Source organism: Lycorma delicatula, chromosome 8 (assembly GCF_047948215.1).
Source record: "Lycorma delicatula isolate Av1 chromosome 8, ASM4794821v1, whole genome shotgun sequence".
Classification (NCBI taxonomy): Eukaryota; Metazoa; Arthropoda; class Insecta; order Hemiptera; family Fulgoridae; genus Lycorma; species Lycorma delicatula.
In genome coordinates this window covers 39,185,501-39,205,826 of record NC_134462.1, presented here as the reverse complement: position 1 = coordinate 39,205,826, position 20,326 = coordinate 39,185,501, and the positions used below count along the sequence as shown (strand labels likewise).

Genomic DNA, 20,326 nt, shown 5'->3' with positions numbered 1-20,326 from the left:
AAATGAATCAGGTTGTGTAGCCAGATGTATACTATTTGACCCCGAATGCCGATTGGCTGCAATGCATTTTATATTATGTAAACACGGTCGATAATTGGTTACATATAATTTATCAGCTTCTAGCTTTTTGTAAACAGCACTTTGAATGTTAAATATTTTATCAAATGCATTAAAATGGAATCTTTTAGTCCTTATATAAAAAAATGTTAGCGTAGTTAGTCTAATGTTCGCAATTTCATATATTATGATATAATTAATTTAACATTAGTTTTAAATAATTATGACTTTGGTCTCTATCATGTGTACCTTTAAGAGGAATAAAATATCAGTTATTAGGTAAAAGGAATGTAGGAAAATCGAGGATGACGTGGTAGGTAAAACAGGGCGGTAAAGCTGGTACTAGATTTAACAAAAAAATAATTTTCTATGACTTGGTACATTCCAATATATATTTTACTAAAAAAAAAGTAAAGTAATGCTAATAAAAGAAAATACCTCCTAAGTGAAGTTGAGCAGATGCTTGAGCAACAATTAGTACTGTTGAAACAAAACTTTGCTTAAAATTATTTTCTTTTACAATTATAATAAAATACAAATAAATTTATTCACCCATGACAAATTTTTTCGTTGTCTTTTCAATTGATCTGAATGTATTGTTTCACATCATTATTCTAACGCAACGTATTTTGGTTTTCATTACATTTATCTCTTTATTTATTTCTTTAGAGAAAATAATACACTAAAATCTGTGGTATTTCATATCCATTATATAAGACACGACAATAATAATACGATAAAAGATCAAGAATTTTATACATTCCTTTACGTTGGAAAACGTAGAACATATATATATATATATATATATATTGGCCTATATAATCGCTATTTAGTAGGTGAAAAGAATACCAATATGTAATTTTTAAAGGTTTATTTGCGGAAATTGTACCGCAATGTTAAGGTGTTTGGAACAATTTATAGTAATAGACCAAGGTACTGATGCAAGACAATATTGCAGTTGAGAAAGAAATGAAAAGGAAGTCTTTAAGGAAGGTGGTGAAGAGGTGAGCTGTAGTTATTTCTGTATTATAAAAGGTAAACTTATGAGAAAGAAAAAAGAGTGTAACAAACTATAAAATATTATCAGAAGATTTTCAAAAGCAGTTATCATCATGAACAAACTTAGTAATAGTATCACTAATATGGTTATTTATTATAGAGTTATTATTGTTTATTTTGTATGTACGTGTAACCTTATATTCAGCTAATAGGTTATCGATAAATTTCTAATAATAAATTAGTTTTCCACCGTTCCATTAGTAATATTTTGACTAAAAACTGCCATTGAAACTAAATAATCTTACTATTTTTAATAGACTTCGGTATGAATTATTAACAATGAATGCAGTTCCACGTATCTTTTACAGATAAAACATGACATATTGACATATTAAATAATTTTTTTTTTAGAATTATATAGTAAAATATATTAGAAGAGGTAAACTATTTTATATTAAAATAAAAGCTATTACTAAAAATCTTAAAAAGAAGATGAAAATTATAGTATATTTTTTTATTCCTTTTTAACGTTATTTAAACGAATTTTTAAGTTATTTTCATTTTTTTTTTAATATAAAATAAATTAATTTTCACAATCTTTTTGTTATTTTACAGAAAATCTTTCCAAGATTTTCTCACAGGCGAATACCTAAGGTACAAAAGCTATTGAATCATAATTACTTTCTCTAAGATTAAACATGTTTTATATGCAGCCAATCCCTGTAATGAAGAGTGAAGGCGTTTGTAAAAAAGAGATAAATATCAACTGCATTTCCGTGGGCGTAATAGTGTGGAATAAATAGGCAACAGTATAGATGATGAAAGCAACGTCTAACTATTGGGGTTGATAGGAAAGTAATTTAGGTTTTCACCAATAAGTAGGGTGTCCCATATAAAACGCAATCAATTACTCATCCTAGAAATTTCAAAAGTCAAGCCCTTACTCGTTACTGAAATGGACTCGTCCAACATCTGAACATCGGGGAGACGCACTAGAACACTACCGATAGTAACAACAATGCAATCATAACGTTCAGTGTATTGCTAGAGACAAGATGGTGTCGCTAGATGAACGTGTTTTCATTGTCGAGTCGTACTTCAGTACGAAATCAGTGGTTGCAGTGCAAGATTTGTTTCCCCATAAGTACCCAGATAAACCAGCTCCTAACAAAACATCAGCATTAAGGTTAGTTGCAAAATTTAGAGAGACTGGTTCTGTTAACAACAAGGAACACAAAAGATCTGCGTCAGTGTTGAATATAGATACAGTCACTGAAGTCAAAGACCGATTACTCGTCTCGCCAAATAAATCGATCAGACGTTTGTCTGCTGAAATTAATTTGTCTAAATCAACTGTTCATCGGGCGACCAATCAATTACAATTACGACCTTATCGCATTCAAACGGTTCATCTACTTCTTGAGCCCGACAAAGAAAAACGGCTACAATATTGTCAACGGTTCCGTCCATTTCTGCGTGAGGGAATTAATGTTATGGATTCGTTTTCACAGATGAAGCACGGTTTCATTTGGATGGCTACGTAAACAGCCAAAATAGTTGAATTTGGATGCTGAAAATCTCCACGTTTATCACGAAAAACAATCACACCCGCAGAAGTTGGGCGTGTGGTGCGCGATATCGCGGAAGAAAATAATCAATCCCATTTTTTTCGAGTACACCATTAATGCAGAACAATATCAGGATATTTTATTTCAGTTAATTGCACTCTTGGAAGAGGAAGACAGACACTGCTGGCTACAACATGACGGTGCGATATCGCACTACGCAGGTCAACTTCTGATTTCATTGAGGAATTCTTTGGTAATCGTGTTATCGGTCGAGGCTTGTGGCCACCAAGATCTCCAGATTTTACTGCGGCGGATTTTTTTCTATGGGGTTACCTCAAAGAAAAAGCCTACAGCAACAAACGATGAACACTAGAACAATTGAAAGTGAATATTGAATATGCTGTATTAAATATCCAGCCACAAACTTTGAAAAAAGTTGCAAGAAACGCTGTAAAAAGAATTGAAGCTTGTATTCAAGAAGATGGCGGCTACTTCCAACATTTACTCTAAATGTAAGGTAATGGATGGTAATAATAAACATTACATTTACATTTACACATGCCTTTTTATTATTTCAATACCTACCAATATAAGGTTGGGTTGCCCAACCTTATATTTATATGGTATAAATATAAGTATATATATATATATATGGTATATATATATTATAACATATTATATGGTATATATATTAATATGGTATAACCTTTTATATGGGACACCCTTAGCTTTACGTTTGTTTTGAAGGGCTTCTGTCAATATTATGATTTTTTTCTTTTGGTATTTGATAGCTGTCACTTTTTCAAAAGAAAGTTTCTGAGGCTCACAAAGAGGTATGTGAATTTTATGGTGTTGACTATTTAACAGAATGCACGTGTCAGAATTGGTTTAAAAAATTCCGTTTTACAGATACTTCACTCAAAGATGACAAGTTCTGGTCGACCTATTAAAGTTTATGAAGACCAAATCAAAGCAGTAATTGAATCAGATCGTTAAATAACTGTGCTAGAAATTGCAAAGAGGTTATATGTATCACACACAACCATTGAAGCTCACATTAAACGTCTTGGATTCGTTAAGAAACTCGTTATTTGAGTTCAGCATTAATTGAAAGAGAAGCACAACGAATCAATACCTGCGATATGAATCTCAAACTCAATGAAGTCGATCCTTTTTTGAATCATCAATGATGATGAAAAATTGATCATGTAAAGTAACGTCAATTGAAATACATCACAGTTGAAGCGTGACAAACCAGCTCAAGCCACATTGAAAGCTGAATTGTATAAAAACGATCATGCTGTCAATTTGGTGGGATTACAAAGATGTTGTATATTTTGAGCTGCTTTCAAGGAACTAAACGATCAATTCAGATGTTTAGTATCAACAACTAATGAAACTGGAAGAAGCAGTCAAAGTAAAATGGCCAGAATTGGCCAAACGGATCGTGTTTCACCAAGACAATGTAAGCTTTTTATTTCTTTGGTAACTCGTGAAAAATTATTGAGGCTTGGTTGGAAAATGATGTCTTATCTCTTATAAATCCATCAAATAACCATTTATTAAGTTTAAAAAATTCTTTGAATGATAAAATATTAATGATGATTAATTTTCATAATTTATTTCATTAATGATGATTACCTGAAATCGTACATGGTTCAGTTTTTTGCTGATAAGGACCAGAATTTCTATGAGCGCGGAAATAAAGATGGCAAAAAGTTATAGGATAGAATGAAAAATACAAAGTTCATTCTTTGTTTAAAAAAAATTGAATTTAATTTCACACTAAAAGACCGAAAATTACTTTATTGCTAACCCAAAAAATATTTTACTTTTAGCTTTACCTGGTAAGAATGTGGTACGATGATTCTTATTCTTAAGAAAGATTATTCCATTGACACCATTCAAGATTGAAACCGTTTTTGACACACACACACACACACACACACACACACACACACACACACACACACACACACACACATTTGTTATAAACAACAAACGTTATCTCTAAAAAAAAAATTAACAAGATTTATACAAGATAAAAATAAAAGAGATATTATTATTAATTATATATAAGGGGAAGTTTTGTAAAAAAAAAAAATATTAGTTGCAAATCACCTTTCTTATAAAAGTTTTAATAATAGCCAAATATAGACAGATAAATGTTAGTAAAATATGTTTTCAGGGGAGGGAAACATTTCCCTCCTTTAATTTCAAGAAATATTTTACACAGCTTAAGAAATTGAATATTTTTAATATTTAAACATATAACATTTTGATAGAATAATGCTCTCATTAAATACAATATAATCGTGATCATTTTTGATTAGAGATTGTGCCGCTCCCAGAAACATTTTTTTTTATTCTGTATTACTTTTACTAATTTATATTTTTATAGTCAAGCTTTCCAATCATGATAGTTGATAATAAATTTTGAAGCATATGAAAAATGGCATGTCTGACCAGCACTTGAATCTCCTAATAAAAGTCAGAGAGGTAACCAATCCGTCATGGACATAGGCAGAGATCGGAGATGTTATAGGGTAAAAAGCAGAAAACAGGTAAGTAGATTGAATTCTTTAAATTCTGACGCATAATTTCCATTAATATAAAATTATTTAATTTATTGTATTTAATTTAACATTATTTAATATTAGTTAACAATTAATAATTAAGTTGATAATTATATGTGGGATACCTCAGGGGTCAGTACTTACTCCGACGTTATGGAACTTGGTGTTTGGTGGGGTGCTCCAGCTGAGGGATTCTCGAGGTGTTGTACTGGTGGCCTTTGTTGACGATCTGGCATTGGTAGTAGGGGTGAAGGTTATAGATGACGTAGCGACGGCGGCCAATGAAGCTATCAATCTAGTGCAGCACTGGTTAGTGGATAGGGGGCTAACCTTGTCTCCTGAGAAAACAACATTCGTCTGTCTGGCTGGCAGGCGTCCTCTTTCTCCAATCCGAATCACGGTAGGCGGAGCCTTAGTACCCCAGGTGGAGACGGTGAAGTATTTGGGGGTATGGCTGGATCGACGGCGTACGTTTTCCGTACCCGTGCGACGGACATCTGATCGTGCAGAAGTGATGCATTGAGTAGGGTCTTTGGCAACGTGGCCGGCCCCCGGTCATCCAGAAGGAAGTTGTACGGCCCAGTGATCAATCATATTCTGCTGTATGGGGCCATTGTTTGGTCGAAAGCTCTAGGATGCGATCAAAATCGGCGGGTACTGGAAGGTGTGCAGAGGGGGATTGTCCTCCGCATCGTTTCAGCATACTCTTCAGTTTCGACTGAGGCAGTGTTACTCATTGCGGGCATCCCTCCATTTAAACAAAAATAGCCGAGATATGAGGATTGGGATTATATGAGGAGCTGACAGGAGTGATATGCACAGATGGTTGTTCCGAGATTGGCAGATCCGCTGGGACCTGTCCTCCACGGGGCGATGGACACATCGTCTGATCTGGCAGGTCGAGCCTTGGGTCAACCGCAGCTTTGGTGAAGTCATCTACTGGTTGACTCAATTTTTATCTGGCCACGGCGTGTTTCGCGTGTACTTACATGACAGAAGGAGAGCTGACGACCCCTTTTGCCTTTCTTGTGGAGAGCTTGATACACAGGAACACGTTGTGTTCGACTGCCGGACGTAGCCTACTGAAAGTCCCTCTTGTGAGTTGGTGACTGGGTCCCTTACAGTTGACACAATCATAGACTGTATGTTATCAGGGGCAGAAAGGTTTCGTGCAGTAACTGACTTTGTGACACGGATACTCCAGCACAAAGCCAGACAGGATGGAGCGGTGAGGGGTTGACGGACAGCCTCCTGCGGAGCTGCCGTTCGTCTGTGCTTGCACGGATGGGCGGCAGTAATGAGGCACCGGGACTCTCTTATCCCTTCGCGAAAGACCGAGACCCGGGTCAGTGCTGTGCACAGGATGCTCTCATTTGGCATCAAGATCGAGTCCCGGCTTCTGGGGTGGAGTCCAGGAACGACATAATCAGGCTTGGATTCCCCACCCTAGGGGTTTTGAGGCAGGCAATGAAAAGATCTAACCGCGGGCTGTGCTTTGCATTGTTGTGGATCCGGCCCGGTGGGTAGGGTGAAAAAAAAAAATTAATAATTATAGTTAATGGCATTAACTATAAATTTAATAGCATTTCTTTATTTTTACTTTCTTGTACAAAGTAAAGGAAATATTGTAATAGCGAAAAATTTCGGTTTTCAGATTTCAACGAAAATATCCGTTTTGACGATTCCTGAACCCATTTTGACTAGTTTCGGGGTGACGTCTGTACGTACGTACATCTGTACGTACTATGTGTATATGAATATATCTCGCATAACTCAAAAACGATTAGCCGTAGGAGGTTGAAATTTTGGATTTAGGAATGTTGTAACATCTAGTTGTACACATCCTTTTTTGATTGCAATTGACTGGACCAAAAGTGTCCAAGAAAGCCCAATATCCAAAAAAATCCGGATTTTAGACTTTTTAACATCAGAATTTCCACATCATATTTTTTAAATAAAATTTTATGTTGGATAAATTATTTCGTAAAAGAATATGTAATACAAAATTTATTATTTTTCTGTATGTCGTTAATTAAAAATTCTTGTAAATTTCATGGAAATTGTAACGAAATTTATGACTATAAATTTAAATATCACAAGCAAACAAATATCACGTACCATATTACATCATATATATATAAAACAATTCTCGATATATCATGATTGTATAAAAAATCGCTTTTTGAACAGACACTTCTTTTGAAATATAATTATTATTTATTAATATTTAATTGCGTTTTATGTTCAAATAATTTAAATTGTTTACGAATGTTCGTTTTTAGTTTTGATGAAGTAATTAAAAATAAAAGCACTCAATTCAACTCACATATATATATATATATATATATATATATTTATATATAAACGTGTATGTGTTTGTGTGTGTGTGTGTGTGTGCGCGCACGTGTGTAAAAAATATAGTGTTAAATTCTCGGAAGCACCTGTGTAATTTAATACAGAATGTAAGAATTACCTTTGTTAACATCTAATTGTGAAAACTACATTTGAAAACAACGTTACAAAAGTACAGAGTATCATATAAACAGGGGTTTTGATACGAACCGGCATTTTAATTAAGAAAAAATTTACTCTTTGTTAACAATATTTAATCGTAATATAAAATATAATGTAGGAGGTAAAATATGAAATAATATGCCAATCAAATGACCGCTATGGCTTCGTCGGCAGGTATACACTCATGTAGTACAATTTTCAAGTACCTTTGTGAACTTTTGTACCTATGTGGTTTTATTCAGTGCGAGTTTTTTTTTTATATATAAACTTTATATTTGTATCTTTTATGAATATATACGTTTTATTGAGGGTATTCGTTAGAAACCCCATATCACGTGTTTTTTACAATACGATTTACGTAAGGTTTCTTACTCTTAGCCGATTGTAAATTAATTGTAAGGCAAAAAAGTGTATATTCACACGTCTGGAATTCAATTTCTTCAATACAGCGGTGAATTTCGTTCTTTAGTTCTAGGAATGTATGGTTATTGCCTCACACTTTACTCTTCAAGTAACCTCACAAAAAGTAAACGCAGTTTTAGATCATACGATTTTTCTGGCCAGTTCTGATCTCCAAAATGAGAGATTATATGAGTTAGAAATTTGGTCTGCAATAATTGGATGGTTTTATGTACAGTGTGACAGGTCGCACTATCCGTATTATGTCAAAAAACACAAAAACCGTATATTTTCCTCATTCTATATTCCAATTCTGACACAATGTTTTTGGAACATGGCAATAACGAATAGTCACCATAGCAGTAACACCAGCGTCATTCTTGAATAAATCGGGTCCAATCACTCCCCCAGCCCAAATTACGTAACATACCATCAATTTTTGTGGATGCATCGGATGCGTTTGAACTAACACTGAGTTTTCATTGTTCCATACTCGACAATCTTGTTTATTCATGAAAAACCGTTAAGGTGAAAATGAAAGTTAAAATTCATCATCAATTTCCTCATGTTCTAACACCCAATTGACGAAGTTTATTCGTTGTTGATGGTCTCTAGGAAGTAGATCTTGGGTGAAGTGAATTTTGTATGCATGAACGAAAAGGTCTTTTGTTAAAATTCAAAAAGTTGTAGCTCGTGATATGTTTAATTGTTGTGTTTGGTGGAGTATTAATGTTTTAGGATTGTTACACTCTCATTCAATGCAGCTATGTTTTATGCAGAGCGACGCGATGTATCATCTTTTAGGGAATACGTAAGTTCAGATTTTTAATCAACTCTTTAACAATTAATCGAGATGAGGCATTGTGTCTACCGAAATGAACAAGTAATTTTCTTAGTTTGTCCCAAACGTTTCCCATTTTAGTAATGGTGTTTTAAGGTAACCAAACGTTGTTCTAATATGTGAAGTGGAATTTTTAATAACCATTAAGTATCATTACAACAGATATCAAATATGGTACATTAGAATGCTTTAGTTCAAAATGATGCGTTATTTAAAATCTGGATCTTATTGAGACGAATGATATTATTTATGAAGATGCTGTAGCCGATTGGATCTTATTGAGACACCTTATATATATATAGACAAATAATTATTTAAGACAAATAATTGTAGTAACTAAATTATGAAATTAGTTTTTATTTCCTTATTTTATCTAATAACTCTGTAGAATTTATTGAAGAATATTTCGTAGTGAGCACAGTTTTGTATGGAGAATTCTATTTCTTCGGTTCTACTTTCTGAAAAGGGTACAACGAATGAAAAAGAAAAAATTCATTCGAAATTATAAAAAAAAAACTTTTCAAAACATTAAAATTTCGTACTTTCTAAGCCGATACCAAATTAAAAATGATTAAAATAATTCACTAAACTTTAATATGGTAACACATTTAAAAGTTTGTATTTAAAGAAAGATACTGATAAAAGTATTTTTTTTACCTTCTAGTGAAATAAAAAAAAATATTTCAATTTCATTTATTTATAATTTTTTTTTTTAAATGTTGTTAGTTAAAAAGGTTGCTGCCCAAATGTAAAAAAAAGAAAATTATTTGCAACGTGCGTAAAGGATGAGAAATGTACGTTTGTTAAAAATTAAAACAGAAATATTATGAAATTACGTAAAGACTATGACGTAAAGGTCTCTCTTTGGACTGCGGAAATATGTATTATTGTATTATATTTTTGTTTTAAATTTATACAAGTATATTCTTAAATAAATATAAAATCAAATGAATTTTTAAAATCGTTTTTTGTATCAAATAATTAGACGTATCTTTCATATTAACGCAGTAAGTTAATGCAAATGTTTCAGCCAGCTTTTGTTGAATTTCTCGTGACGCTGATATGAGTATCAGAATGGGATTTTAATAATACAAAGTAATTAAGGTAACAATCAAGTAAAATATATCTTTAATAAATATTTTCGTTTCAAAAATTCACTTTAATGTGTGGAAAACTTATTATACAACCTTCAAAGGAACTCTCCATCCAAGATAAAAGCAAGTTCACACATTGAAATCGGTCATTTAGTAAGAAATAATATATAAACATACGAAATTCAAGTTTTGTTTATTTTTTGAATCCGGTTAAAAAATGATTTACACAACGATAAATTTAATAAATTTAACTTAATATACAAACATAAAAAAAGTCTATTATTTGGAGGTTAAAAAGGTAATGCTTGTTATCTCATAATGATCTTCTTCCAAAGCGTTTTTCTGCAGGTAATTTTACGTAGAAGTTTGGCTTAAAAAATATACCGGGCATATATCTATTAAATATTAAATTTTTCTATTTTTAAAACCAATTAATGAAACAAAAATACCAGTTTAACATAAATCTTTCAATAATAAAATATACCGTTTTATTGTATTAAATGAAATTAATTTCTGATTAGATAGAAATTAAGTTAAAAAATAAATTAAGAAAGCAAAATAAAGGTAATGAAACAGAAAAGTAAAAGAATTTTGTTATTTTTTAATGAAATAAAAAGGATGACAAAATATGAAAGATAAAAACACAGGTTAACTCAAAAAAGGAAAGATTTTATACAGAAAAAAGAAGATAACTAATATGAAGCTTTAGAAATCGGTGGAGGGGGGGGGGGGTGAATTCTTAAAAATATTTTTAAAGTTAGAATAGTTTTATTTATAGGCCAGAAGGGAAGGACAATAGGAAAAATAAAAAGGAAAAGATTTTGAACTTTTGAAAAAAATGTTACACGAGAATGATGAAAATTAGGTGGGTTAACAGAAAGTTCGTAAAAATTTAAATCAAGTTACAGAAAAGAGTGCAAAATCTTAAAAAAGAAAAAACAAATTCTTAGCTAAACTTTATTTATTTATTTTTTGCTTCATGGTATCGCCACATAAGCTTGAAGCTTGGGTGATGGATATGGAAATGGAATTTTGTAGCGTATGAAAAATGCCCATGCCTGAGCAGCACTTGAATCTCCTAATAAAAGTCAGAGAGGTAACCAATCCGTCATGGACATAGGCAGAGATCGGAGATGTTATAGGGTAAAAAGCAGAAAACAGGTAAGTAGATTGAATTCTTTAAATTCTGACGCATAATTTCCATTAATATAAAATTATTTAATTTATTGTATTTAATTTAACATTATTTAATATTAGTTAACAATTAATAATTAAGTTGATAATTATATGTGGGATACCTCAGGGGTCAGTACTTACTCCGACGTTATGGAACTTGGTGTTTGGTGGGGTGCTCCAGCTGAGGGATTCTCGAGGTGTTGTACTGGTGGCCTTTGTTGACGATCTGGCATTGGTAGTAGGGGTGAAGGTTATAGATGACGTAGCGACGGCGGCCAATGAAGCTATCAATCTAGTGCAGCACTGGTTAGTGGATAGGGGGCTAACCTTGTCTCCTGAGAAAACAACATTCGTCTGTCTGGCTGGCAGGCGTCCTCTTTCTCCAATCCGAATCACGGTAGGCGGAGCCTTAGTACCCCAGGTGGAGACGGTGAAGTATTTGGGGGTATGGCTGGATCGACGGCGTACGTTTTCCGTACCCGTGCGACGGACATCTGATCGTGCAGAAGTGATGCATTGAGTAGGGTCTTTGGCAACGTGGCCGGCCCCCGGTCATCCAGAAGGAAGTTGTACGGCCCAGTGATCAATCATATTCTGCTGTATGGGGCCATTGTTTGGTCGAAAGCTCTAGGATGCGATCAAAATCGGCGGGTACTGGAAGGTGTGCAGAGGGGGATTGTCCTCCGCATCGTTTCAGCATACTCTTCAGTTTCGACTGAGGCAGTGTTACTCATTGCGGGCATCCCTCCATTTAAACAAAAATAGCCGAGATATGAGGATTGGGATTATATGAGGAGCTGACAGGAGTGATATGCACAGATGGTTGTTCCGAGATTGGCAGATCCGCTGGGACCTGTCCTCCACGGGGCGATGGACACATCGTCTGATCTGGCAGGTCGAGCCTTGGGTCAACCGCAGCTTTGGTGAAGTCATCTACTGGTTGACTCAATTTTTATCTGGCCACGGCGTGTTTCGCGTGTACTTACATGACAGAAGGAGAGCTGACGACCCCTTTTGCCTTTCTTGTGGAGAGCTTGATACACAGGAACACGTTGTGTTCGACTGCCGGACGTAGCCTACTGAAAGTCCCTCTTGTGAGTTGGTGACTGGGTCCCTTACAGTTGACACAATCATAGACTGTATGTTATCAGGGGCAGAAAGGTTTCGTGCAGTAACTGACTTTGTGACACGGATACTCCAGCACAAAGCCAGACAGGATGGAGCGGTGAGGGGTTGACGGACAGCCTCCTGCGGAGCTGCCGTTCGTCTGTGCTTGCACGGATGGGCGGCAGTAATGAGGCACCGGGACTCTCTTATCCCTTCGCGAAAGACCGAGACCCGGGTCAGTGCTGTGCACAGGATGCTCTCATTTGGCATCAAGATCGAGTCCCGGCTTCTGGGGTGGAGTCCAGGAACGACATAATCAGGCTTGGATTCCCCACCCTAGGGGTTTTGAGGCAGGCAATGAAAAGATCTAACCGCGGGCTGTGCTTTGCATTGTTGTGGATCCGGCCCGGTGGGTAGGGTGAAAAAAAAAAATTAATAATTATAGTTAATGGCATTAACTATAAATTTAATAGCATTTCTTTATTTTTACTTTCTTGTACAAAGTAAAGGAAATATTGTAATAGCGAAAAATTTCGGTTTTCAGATTTCAACGAAAATATCCGTTTTGACGATTCCTGAACCCATTTTGACTAGTTTCGGGGTGACGTCTGTACGTACGTACATCTGTACGTACTATGTGTATATGAATATATCTCGCATAACTCAAAAACGATTAGCCGTAGGAGGTTGAAATTTTGGATTTAGGAATGTTGTAACATCTAGTTGTACACATCCTTTTTTGATTGCAATTGACTGGACCAAAAGTGTCCAAGAAAGCCCAATATCCAAAAAAATCCGGATTTTAGACTTTTTAACATCAGAATTTCCACATCATATTTTTTAAATAAAATTTTATGTTGGATAAATTATTTCGTAAAAGAATATGTAATACAAAATTTATTATTTTTCTGTATGTCGTTAATTAAAAATTCTTGTAAATTTCATGGAAATTGTAACGAAATTTATGACTATAAATTTAAATATCACAAGCAAACAAATATCACGTACCATATTACATCATATATATATAAAACAATTCTCGATATATCATGATTGTATAAAAAATCGCTTTTTGAACAGACACTTCTTTTGAAATATAATTATTATTTATTAATATTTAATTGCGTTTTATGTTCAAATAATTTAAATTGTTTACGAATGTTCGTTTTTAGTTTTGATGAAGTAATTAAAAATAAAAGCACTCAATTCAACTCACATATATATATATATATATATATATATATTTATATATAAACGTGTATGTGTTTGTGTGTGTGTGTGTGTGTGCGCGCACGTGTGTAAAAAATATAGTGTTAAATTCTCGGAAGCACCTGTGTAATTTAATACAGAATGTAAGAATTACCTTTGTTAACATCTAATTGTGAAAACTACATTTGAAAACAACGTTACAAAAGTACAGAGTATCATATAAACAGGGGTTTTGATACGAACCGGCATTTTAATTAAGAAAAAATTTACTCTTTGTTAACAATATTTAATCGTAATATAAAATATAATGTAGGAGGTAAAATATGAAATAATATGCCAATCAAATGACCGCTATGGCTTCGTCGGCAGGTATACACTCATGTAGTACAATTTTCAAGTACCTTTGTGAACTTTTGTACCTATGTGGTTTTATTCAGTGCGAGTTTTTTTTTTATATATAAACTTTATATTTGTATCTTTTATGAATATATACGTTTTATTGAGGGTATTCGTTAGAAACCCCATATCACGTGTTTTTTACAATACGATTTACGTAAGGTTTCTTACTCTTAGCCGATTGTAAATTAATTGTAAGGCAAAAAAGTGTATATTCACACGTCTGGAATTCAATTTCTTCAATACAGCGGTGAATTTCGTTCTTTAGTTCTAGGAATGTATGGTTATTGCCTCACACTTTACTCTTCAAGTAACCTCACAAAAAGTAAACGCAGTTTTAGATCATACGATTTTTCTGGCCAGTTCTGATCTCCAAAATGAGAGATTATATGAGTTAGAAATTTGGTCTGCAATAATTGGATGGTTTTATGTACAGTGTGACAGGTCGCACTATCCGTATTATGTCAAAAAACACAAAAACCGTATATTTTCCTCATTCTATATTCCAATTCTGACACAATGTTTTTGGAACATGGCAATAACGAATAGTCACCATAGCAGTAACACCAGCGTCATTCTTGAATAAATCGGGTCCAATCACTCCCCCAGCCCAAATTACGTAACATACCATCAATTTTTGTGGATGCATCGGATGCGTTTGAACTAACACTGAGTTTTCATTGTTCCATACTCGACAATCTTGTTTATTCATGAAAAACCGTTAAGGTGAAAATGAAAGTTAAAATTCATCATCAATTTCCTCATGTTCTAACACCCAATTGACGAAGTTTATTCGTTGTTGATGGTCTCTAGGAAGTAGATCTTGGGTGAAGTGAATTTTGTATGCATGAACGAAAAGGTCTTTTGTTAAAATTCAAAAAGTTGTAGCTCGTGATATGTTTAATTGTTGTGTTTGGTGGAGTATTAATGTTTTAGGATTGTTACACTCTCATTCAATGCAGCTATGTTTTATGCAGAGCGACGCGATGTATCATCTTTTAGGGAATACGTAAGTTCAGATTTTTAATCAACTCTTTAACAATTAATCGAGATGAGGCATTGTGTCTACCGAAATGAACAAGTAATTTTCTTAGTTTGTCCCAAACGTTTCCCATTTTAGTAATGGTGTTTTAAGGTAACCAAACGTTGTTCTAATATGTGAAGTGGAATTTTTAATAACCATTAAGTATCATTACAACAGATATCAAATATGGTACATTAGAATGCTTTAGTTCAAAATGATGCGTTATTTAAAATCTGGATCTTATTGAGACGAATGATATTATTTATGAAGATGCTGTAGCCGATTGGATCTTATTGAGACACCTTATATATATATAGACAAATAATTATTTAAGACAAATAATTGTAGTAACTAAATTATGAAATTAGTTTTTATTTCCTTATTTTATCTAATAACTCTGTAGAATTTATTGAAGAATATTTCGTAGTGAGCACAGTTTTGTATGGAGAATTCTATTTCTTCGGTTCTACTTTCTGAAAAGGGTACAACGAATGAAAAAGAAAAAATTCATTCGAAATTATAAAAAAAAAACTTTTCAAAACATTAAAATTTCGTACTTTCTAAGCCGATACCAAATTAAAAATGATTAAAATAATTCACTAAACTTTAATATGGTAACACATTTAAAAGTTTGTATTTAAAGAAAGATACTGATAAAAGTATTTTTTTTACCTTCTAGTGAAATAAAAAAAAATATTTCAATTTCATTTATTTATAATTTTTTTTTTTAAATGTTGTTAGTTAAAAAGGTTGCTGCCCAAATGTAAAAAAAAGAAAATTATTTGCAACGTGCGTAAAGGATGAGAAATGTACGTTTGTTAAAAATTAAAACAGAAATATTATGAAATTACGTAAAGACTATGACGTAAAGGTCTCTCTTTGGACTGCGGAAATATGTATTATTGTATTATATTTTTGTTTTAAATTTATACAAGTATATTCTTAAATAAATATAAAATCAAATGAATTTTTAAAATCGTTTTTTGTATCAAATAATTAGACGTATCTTTCATATTAACGCAGTAAGTTAATGCAAATGTTTCAGCCAGCTTTTGTTGAATTTCTCGTGACGCTGATATGAGTATCAGAATGGGATTTTAATAATACAAAGTAATTAAGGTAACAATCAAGTAAAATATATCTTTAATAAATATTTTCGTTTCAAAAATTCACTTTAATGTGTGGAAAACTTATTATACAACCTTCAAAGGAACTCTCCATCCAAGATAAAAGCAAGTTCACACATTGAAATCGGTCATTTAGTAAGAAATAATATATAAACATACGAAATTCAAGTTTTGTTTATTTTTTGAATCCGGTTAAAAAATGATTTACACAACGATAAATTTAATAAATTTAACTTAATATACAAACATAAAAAAAGTCTATTATTTGGAGGTTAAAAAGGTAATGCTTGTTATCTCATAATGATCTTCTTCCAAAGCGTTTTTCTGCAGGTAATTTTACGTAGAAGTTTGGCTTAAAAAATATACCGGGCATATATCTATTAAATATTAAATTTTTCTATTTTTAAAACCAATTAATGAAACAAAAATACCAGTTTAACATAAATCTTTCAATAATAAAATATACCGTTTTATTGTATTAAATGAAATTAATTTCTGATTAGATAGAAATTAAGTTAAAAAATAAATTAAGAAAGCAAAATAAAGGTAATGAAACAGAAAAGTAAAAGAATTTTGTTATTTTTTAATGAAATAAAAAGGATGACAAAATATGAAAGATAAAAACACAGGTTAACTCAAAAAAGGAAAGATTTTATACAGAAAAAAGAAGATAACTAATATGAAGCTTTAGAAATCGGTGGAGGGGGGGGGGGTGAATTCTTAAAAATATTTTTAAAGTTAGAATAGTTTTATTTATAGGCCAGAAGGGAAGGACAATAGGAAAAATAAAAAGGAAAAGATTTTGAACTTTTGAAAAAAATGTTACACGAGAATGATGAAAATTAGGTGGGTTAACAGAAAGTTCGTAAAAATTTAAATCAAGTTACAGAAAAGAGTGCAAAATCTTAAAAAAGAAAAAACAAATTCTTAGCTAAACTTTATTTATTTATTTTTTGCTTCATGGTATCGCCACATAAGCTTGAAGCTTGGGTGATGGATATGGAAATGGAATTTTGTAGCGTATGAAAAATGCCCATGCCTGAGCGGGATTCACACCTGGGACGAAAAAAAATGCGGTAGCGTCTCGGACTTTTCAGATGAAAGATCGAGACGCTGCCCCATTGCACCACGAAGTTGGACGTTTACATAAAGACAACCAAGAGCAATTAATTTTATTGTAATATCAAACGAAGAGGGGGTAAAAAATATAAAAGAAGACAAAGATAAGAATAAATTAAAAACAGTTTATTTCAGGAAAATATTAAATAATTTCTACAAAATACAAAAGAAAAAAGGTATTAATGTAGTAGGCGATCTACCGATGTAGTTAGTCGTTAGATGACGCTACTGAAACGCTACATGGAAAAAAGAAAATAAATAATAAAATTATAAATTTAATCTTTTTTTAATTTTTATTTTTAACTTCCGGGACCACCGTTAGGCATGCTTCAGAGGAAGAGATGAACGATTCGTAGCGTGTGTGAAAATGCCATGCCTGACCGGCATTCGAACCCGGGACCTCCGGATGAAAGGCCGAGACGCTACCACTCTCGTTAAAAATTTAATGTAACCAAACGTAACCTACGCTTGCTTAGCTCGCTAACCTTGACTAGCGAGCGAAGTGAACGTAGGTTAAGTTTGGTTAGATTATACTTATAATTTTATTTATTTATTTTCTTATTTCAATATAGTGTTTCAGTGGGGCCATTTAAGAACTAAATACAGGTATAGATCGCCTACCACACTAAAACCGAAAAAAAAGATTCATAGCAGACAAATAACTTATGAGGAAATAATATTGTCGAAAAGAGAGAAGTAAATAAGTAGAAAAATTAGAAATTGTAGATAATTTCTCATATTGTTTGTGGTGAGTTTGGAAAACCTAATTCATTACATTCACATTTGATTAAAACTGTTCATGCTTATCTGAAAAGTGACACCTTTAAATATAAAACCGTAAAGTACAATTAATTTCTTAATAAAAGAATAAATCTATCTGCAAACAAATAGATAATAACGAATGTAAATAACTTTAGAGAAAATCTGTGTAATGAATAATACGATTTTGGGTAGAAGGGGGGGGGGGGCTACTAGAAATTGTTACAAGTTTCTGATGAACTTTTCAGTGATCATGAAAAGTTTGGGCGTCGTGATAAATGTACCTTGAAATTGTTTGAAAGTTTATAAACTACGACTAAATGTTACTTACCCATAGTGGGAAGGGTGAGAGGAGAAGTTTAGTTTAAACATTTGCATTAAACTTGTTAAAACAAAATTTACCTTTTAGTTTACGTTATACTTGTTAAAATTATATGAGAATAAAAATAGATTAACATATTTCTAATATTCATATTGAACATTAACTATATTTCCACCTTTAGTTTCATCTATTTTCCTCTATATATAACTTTTTGGAAAAAACGTTTTAACAGTAGGAATTTTCCTCTATTTTCCCAGTCATTGTGTTACGTACAACGGTGGAATTATTTTATGATGCAAATATTTCTGTATCAATTAATTATATAGTACTAGAAAAAAATTAATACACTGCATTAATTGAATAAATTGGTATATTTCTCATAAGAAATCTACTATCTCTAAATATTTTATCTGTGCAATAACTTAAGATTTATGAATCAATATTATACAAGTGAAAAACTTTGGAGAGATTACATTTAAAGTATTAATAATAATTTTATATGAGATATACGTCGGGTTTTTACATACATTACCGAAGGGTTAATAAATATAAAGGTTCTTCTATTGTTGCAGGCAAATATCTATTTTTAAATAAGCTACCGTAAAGTACTACAATATACAGAGTCCGGCATATAAATCTGACGATATTGTAGTAATTGTTATGTTGGCACCACTGTCAATGAGAAGGCGTGAGTGTTGTACATTCAGGTCTATTCATGCTATTTCAGTAGCCAGTATGTCGTGGTCGGTTTATATCTTAATCTGATATATTAAATGTTTTAGTAGTACGAAACACAGTTTAATTATTATTCCTCAAAAATCGTCAGGTTTATATGCCGGACTCTGTATATAAATAATAATTCTATATTTTGTTTTTATAATTATTCTAAATTATACAAACATTCAAAGGCTTGATACTAATAAAAAAGTGTTTATGTATAATTTTAACTTTTGCTGACAAATAATTGTTTATTTTATGATGATTAAATGTAATATTTATTGTAAATGAACAAAAACGAAGAATCTTACGCAGTTCTGTGCAGTAAGACTGACTGACTTTTCCTTTCCGACTCCTCACTATTTCGCAGTAAGAAACGCACTGATTTTCAAAGTAAAAAGCAGTGCATACGTTTGATTAACGATTAGACCCTACACACAAGCGTCAAGTTTAAATTCATAACTGTGAAACACTACATAAGCGCGTATGAAAAATACCCAAAATAGACAAAGTCAACAAAGATGACAATTCAAGGTCTGTTGTTGACCTTAAATTGAGCGTAACTCAGGAACGACTCAACAAATCTTCATCAAATTTTCACATGCACATAAGATTCACTACTACAGCATAACTAAATTTCAATGAAATTGATTTAATAGTTTTGAAGATGTTCGAGCCAGAAAATTGATTCATTAGTCACTACATACGAGGTCTGTTCAGAAAATAATCGAACATTTTTAATTACGCGCCATCGGAGATATTTACTGACATGCGGTTGACAGCATTGTGTTGTGCATAATCTCCTCTGTAACCACACATTCTTGGATTGTTGATATCTCGTTTAGTTTTCGTGTTATTGTTATTTGGGTGCAACATGTTTGTTATTTTTTTTCGCAGAAAGGAGGAAAAATCTGCTGTCAGACGCCCAGTAGCCCGTACTACTGAGTGTGTGAGGTTTCCCGCCAAAAACTCATTAGCGGGGACTCACTAAAAAATCGCCGATCGACTGTCAGAGAACTTGAAGAAGAGGTAAAGCATCTCGATCGGATCATGCTGTGACATTTTGAATGAAATATTGAACACGCATAGAGTAGAAGCAAAGTGTGTTCCTCATTTGATGACCGAACAACAGAAAGAAAATCGAGTGGACGTTTGTCGGCAACTTCTTGAACAAGCCGATGACGATGAAACATTCACGCGAAGAATCGTAACGGAAGATAAAAACCGGGTTTACGGTTACAACATCGAAGCAAAAGTTCAATCATCAAAAAATTGCACAGTAAAAAAATCGCTACTGACACTTAAACACGCTGCACTCAAAT

General features: G+C 32.8%; 1 protein-coding gene across 1 annotated transcript in view; it reads right to left on the bottom strand.

Moving 5' to 3' along the window:
* Dscam2 (Down syndrome cell adhesion molecule 2) overlaps window positions 1–20,326 on the bottom strand; it is a 462,957-nt gene that overhangs the window by 94,599 nt on the left and 348,032 nt on the right. The window lies entirely within an intron of this gene.